This window comes from Cervus canadensis, chromosome 25, assembly GCF_019320065.1.
Source record: "Cervus canadensis isolate Bull #8, Minnesota chromosome 25, ASM1932006v1, whole genome shotgun sequence".
Lineage (NCBI taxonomy): Eukaryota > Metazoa > Chordata > Mammalia > Artiodactyla > Cervidae > Cervus > Cervus canadensis.
In genome coordinates, this window is record NC_057410.1 from 28072283 (window position 1) to 28078138 (window position 5856).

Below are 5856 nucleotides of genomic sequence, written 5' to 3' on the forward strand. Positions count from 1 at the left end.
TGTTGATGGTTTCTTTTGCTGTGCAGAAACTTTTTAGTTTGATATGCCTCACTTGTTTATTTTTGGGAAATGTCTGTGTTTCTGAACAGAGGGTTCCCAGCAGGGGGCTTGTAGGGTTACACATTCTCCACTGGGTCGCACATGCAGTACACCTTCTGGAAGCCAACATAGGCCCCAACCACCTTGTCGGAACAATAGCCTGGTCTTTAAGTTCCAACTGTTCCCAGTGGAAGGGAAACATTTCACCTGTCCATTCCATGCCCCATGTCCAAGAACCAGCCTCTGGGGCCCTCACTTGAGCTCTTGGGTTTGAGTACGGCCAACCTTTCAGCCCTAGGGATGGTGTTGAATCTGTGTTTACTTATCTCTAGAAGGAAATGGAAACCCACTCCAGTATTCTTGCCTGGAGAATCCCATGGACAGAGGAACCTGGTGGGCTATAGTCTATGGGGTCGCAAAAAGTTGGGCGTGACTGAGTGTCTAAACAACAAGGACAGTAAGTCCCCTATATACGAACCTTCAAGTTGCGGACTTTCAAAAGATGCAAACGTGCATGCTGGCCCCTGTATGCAGCTGTTGTACTGTAATACTGTATTTTTCAAGGTACTGTACTGTAAGATTAAAAATGTTTTATTTTTTTTGGTTTGTTTTTTATGTATGTATTGTTAGTGTGAAAAGTATTATAAACCTATTAGAGTACAGTACTATATAGCCAATTGTGTTAGTTGAGTAACTAGGCTCAACTAAGTCCAGTTGAACTTACGAACAAATTGGACTTATGAACCTGGTCTTGGAATGAAACTCGTATACAAACAAATGCCAGGGACTCACTGCACTTCAGCTTTCTTGCTTTTTTCTTTACACCTTCAGTACATATGCTTTCAGTTCTTTGCATTGAATCCTGCCCGTGAAATGCCTAGTCTGGTTTCCTGACCAGAATCCCAGCTGATACATTAAAGAAAGGAAAATCAACAAGACAAAGCAAGTTGTCCTAAACACTAGGAAGAAAACAAGACAGGGTAATAATGAAATAGAAAATTAAAAGTAGGGTGGCAGTGGTAGGGGATAGGGGCTATTTTCAATGGGCAGGGCTTTCTGCAGAGGTGATGTTTGACTTGACAAATGAGAAGGAGCCAGACCTAGCGGGTGAGTATTCCAGGTGGGGTCAGGGTCTCTGGGGCTTGTGGGCTGTGACAGCTCCTCAGTGGAAGCCTGCCCTTGTGGGTGATGATTGAGGGAGTGGCGGCGAAGAGAAGAGATGGCTTAGTTTGTGGCCCCAGCTCTGAGGGTTTAGCCCTGGGAGCCTCCGAGCAGAGGCCTGACATTTGGTATAAGTAGTCCCGCCTCCCTTCTTCCCGCCCCACCCTCCCTGGGGGAGGGAAGCCTCTGTGCGTGGCTCCGGCTCCTTAGAAGTGCTGATCTCGCCGCGGCCAGTAGAGGGCAGTGGTTGCTGAGGTGCGCGCAAGCTGGCGGCTGACCTTTCCCCTAGTGTTAACTTGGGCGGTCAGTTTTCCCAGGGAACCGGGTTGGGTCACTTCCCTTACCTTCTGTAATCCCCAGTGCCCCCAAACAGATCTCTGAGCCCTGGCCTCTCCTTGGAGGGGCTGGGAATAGGAGAGGGAGATGCAGGTGAGGCTGGGCCGATGTGCAGACCCTTGCCTAACCACTCCTGGCCGAGTTCCAGTTACAGTGGGCTAAGGGGAAGGCTCTCACAATTAGCATATTTGCTATTGTTGCAGGAAAGGGGGACCCCTTTCGGGGCCCTAGAGTGAGCTCTTGTCTAACACTAGGAAACGAACTGTCCAAGAAGACACATGAGCTGACACAGCAAGAGAATTTATTGGGAAGGGTCGCTGGCCAGGATGGAGAGGAGGAGGGTAAGGGAAACCAGAGGACTGTTCTGCCCTGTGGCTGGCAGTCTCGGGTTTTATGGTGATTGGATTATTTTCCAGGTTGCCTTTAGCCAATCATTGTGACCCAGGGTCCTTCCTGGTGGTGGCACGCACATCACTCAGCCAAGATAGGTTCCAGTGAGGAGGATTCTAGGAGAACATGTGGAACATGTGAACTGTCTCCTCTTGACCTTTCCCAAATTCTTCTGGTCCCTGGTGGCTTGTTAATTCCGTGTTCCTTACCAAGATCTCCGGTAGTAAACTAACTCATACCAATGGTTATTATGGTGGCTGGCCAGGGTGGACAGTGTCATGTTTCCCCTAACACTATTATTTTTATTTTAAAGCATTTAGCATGTGTCAGGCCCCGTTCTTTTATCATGCGTCATCTCTTTAAAACTTCACACCAGATCTGTGAGGCAGGTACTCAGTCTCTTGGAGGTTGCCCAAGATCACACAGCAAGAACTAGGATTTGCTCTACTCGCCACGTCTCAATTTCTCTCCTGCTGCCTCCAAGGAGGGCATGTTGCCCAGGGACTTGAGATGAGTAGGGAAGGGATGAGCAGAAGGGGATCATCAAGGGGTGACCTGCTGGAGCACTCATCTGCTCCTTTGTTCTGCAGATGAAGAATCAACTCCAGAGAGGGGACAGTGCCTCCCCAGGGTCCCACAGAGATCACACGGTTGGCCACAACAAAGGGGACTTGGGCACTACAGGGGACCATGAGTTGGATCCTGGGCAGGAGCCAGAATTCCCTGGAGGGCAAGGACCCCTCTATACCCCCTTATACCCCACTCTTCCCTCCTGTCCCCAGTACAGGGGCAGCACATAGCAGATGCTCATAAAGTCCTCCACAATGAGTCAGTCTTGCATCCCTCAGTAGCTGTAGTCATCTGCCATTCATGACTTCATTCATTTACTCAGCATTTAGTAAGCGCTGACGGAGTGCTCGGCACCCTGCTAGATGCTGGGATGCACAACTGAAAAAAACACAGTGCTGGCACCTGTTAGCTTATCTCCTGGTTACAGGGGGTTACTGCGGGTTACAGGGGTTACCCCCCCATTATGACTTGTGCACCCGTAGTTTTGCTCATTCCTCTGCTCAGCCTGGCACTTACAGTCTGCTCTCTGCTCTGGCCAGAGGCTGAGCAATCTGCTCCATTCCCTACCCCAGGCCATTTCCACTTCCTTCTTCTTTGCCAGCCCAGACACTCCCTCCTCCAGGAAGCCCTCTTTGACTAAGGCCCCCAGCTGCTCGACAGACCCCAGTGCTGAGGTCTTGAGCTCTGCCCAGGTATCTTTGGTTCTATCTGTCTCTGTTTCTGTGTGAGGCACTTCCTGCCTCCCCTCCACCATCAGGCTCTGGAGTTTCCCAAACACAGGGACTACCTCCCTTCCAGCTATTTTTCCTCAGGTCTTAATAGACCAGAAGAGGCAGGAGGGGAGGTCACGCTGCCAACTTTCAGCACACAGAGCCTGCCTTGGTCTCTGGGCCCCAGAGCCTCTTAGAGGAAGATTTCTCTGGAATCAGCAGGGCACTCACTTGGCAGTCCTGGCCTGAGACCCCTGAGCCCTAATCTTTCATGCTGAGCCTGGGGACTCAGGCTGGGCTCCAGCTGTTGGGTGCCCACTCAGCCCCAGCACCCTTTGAGTTTGAAGGTGGGGGCCTTCAGTATCCACTTCACCAAGTCCCGGCCTTGGCTGCTTTGCGTCTGTGTGGCGGGCAGCCTAGACGTGAGCAATGGTTCCGGTGAACCAACGTGCTTGCTTTTACCTGCTGGGTGACCAGACTGACAGTGCTTGGCCTCTCTGGGCTTCTGCTAATTATACCCATCCTGCTCGTCTCACCAGTGTTTGGGAGGACTAGAGATCAAGGAGAAGAAAGAGCCAAGCCCACAGAGGGGCTTATTTTTGTCGTTGTACTCAGAACAGGGCTGGTGCCCTTGGCCCCGTGTTCATTGATTCACTCCAGAGGCCAGGAGTGGGAAGGAGGAGGAGGGAGCTCTCATGAGGAAGGGGAATCGGGCTCCAGACTTCCTGACAACTAGTTAGGATCTGCCAGCAGGAAAGGGGCAGGAGAGCTTCTTGGATAGGGAGGTCATAGTTTCTTTCCCTCCCTTCTCTCCCTCTTTCTTTCTCTCTCCCTCCCCCCTCTCTCTCTCCGCATAGTCACAGTGCTCCAACAGGCCAGGCCTTGCATTGACACCTGGGACAGAGTCCGAGGAGACACGCCCTCCCCTTCATGGGACTTTTAGACTAGGAGACCTAAGTTGGGAGGTACACCATTCATTTATTCTTTCTTTAATTTTACTTTGACTGACAACACGCTCTGGGCTGGGCACTGTGCAAGGCCCTGGGGAGGTAATGGGATACAGTCCCTGCCCGCAAGGAGTTTAGAGGATAAAGGGCACAAAAAGAGGCAAGGAAGCACTGCTAAAGTAGAGGATTAGGGAGGCTAGGATTCAGAGATGAATTCTGCTGGATTTAAGTATGTATTCATAAATGTTTGTGAAATGAGTGACCCTTATGTGCAGAGCTTTCTTAACAGCTTATGAGTCAAAGAATAAAATTGTTTTAACTAAAGGCTAATAAAAAATGCTAGATATGAAGCATTCAAAATAGTACGTAAAAGGAAATTTATGGTCTTTAGAGAATCTTATATTGAAAAAAAAGAAAGATGGAAAGTTAAAACATTCAACTCAAGAAGTTGAAAGCTGATAAATTCAAAGAAAGCAAAGGAAAATAAATAACAAATAGGTTTTTAAAATGTAATATTTATTATGAACTCAGTGTCAGAAATTCAAATTAGTGTTCAGAAATTCATAATTCAGGAGTTAATAGAATAGAAAACAAAGATAATCTAAGTAGAGAGCTGGGCTCAGTTGCAGGACTTTCCTGTATAGGAATGGGGTTTGTTCATCATTTCTTCTGAGTTTTGAGAGCAGAGCCCAGGAGAATGGATAAACCCTGAGTGGAGGTGTCTAGTCTTTCAGCCCTGGGGCATAGTTATGCTGTGCCCTGAAAGAGCCAGCTCCAGGCCTGATTTTAGTTTCCCAACTAGTCTGTTGTCTTTAGTCCATAATCTCTGCAGTAATAACAATAACGACATCACTAATAATCCTTTATTCTTGTTGAGCTGTTACAGTTCAGAGTCCTGTAGCAAGATGTGCTACTCCTGGTAGGAATGAGCCCAGGTACCTTGTCAGATCCCCAAACATCCTTTTAGGTAAATAGGGAAGCTGTGTGTTCCATTTTACAGATGGGAAAACTGAAGTTCCACTTATCTCATTCCAGTGAGTGGGTGAGCCAGGACACAAATGCTTCAAAGGCCCTACTTCACCCTCAAAATTCCTGCCCTTGAGACACCTCTTCTTCCTGTTCCGATTCCTGAGTTCCCTGAGCAAGCCCCTCTCCTCTCTGCCTTCTGCACTTGGAGAGAAAAGTCCAGACTTTAGCAGAGAGTGCCTCTCTTGTCCTGATAGTGAGTTTCTCCAGGTGGAAGGGTGGGGAGCACTTGTAGGTGTTTTATTGCAGGGCTGGGCTTGGAGAAGGCCCTCGATCCTTATTGCTGATCTAGAATTTGATTTTGCAGGATTAGGCCTGTACCTATCAGAATATATTCTGGGCTGTGCCAACCCGCACAATCGGGCAGAAGGGCTTCAGAGGGAATCCGCCACCACGTGGGGAATGCCCCATGTCTGTGCTTGCTGAGGTGGTCACATGGTTCCTGGGCATACTGGGAGGTACTGGAACATGGGTCAACACTGGTATAGCCTCCTTGTAGGATGGCAGGGCAGGAGAAATTTTCCATGGCTGAGTTGCACTGGTCTGAAGGTATAACTAAGTCCCTGGACTCGCTTTCCCATAACTGGAGGATTTCCAAAGTCTTATGGTTAACCTGTTTGACCAATGACTGACCAATCCTGAGAGGTGATATAAAAGCAGACAGACACACAGCTCTA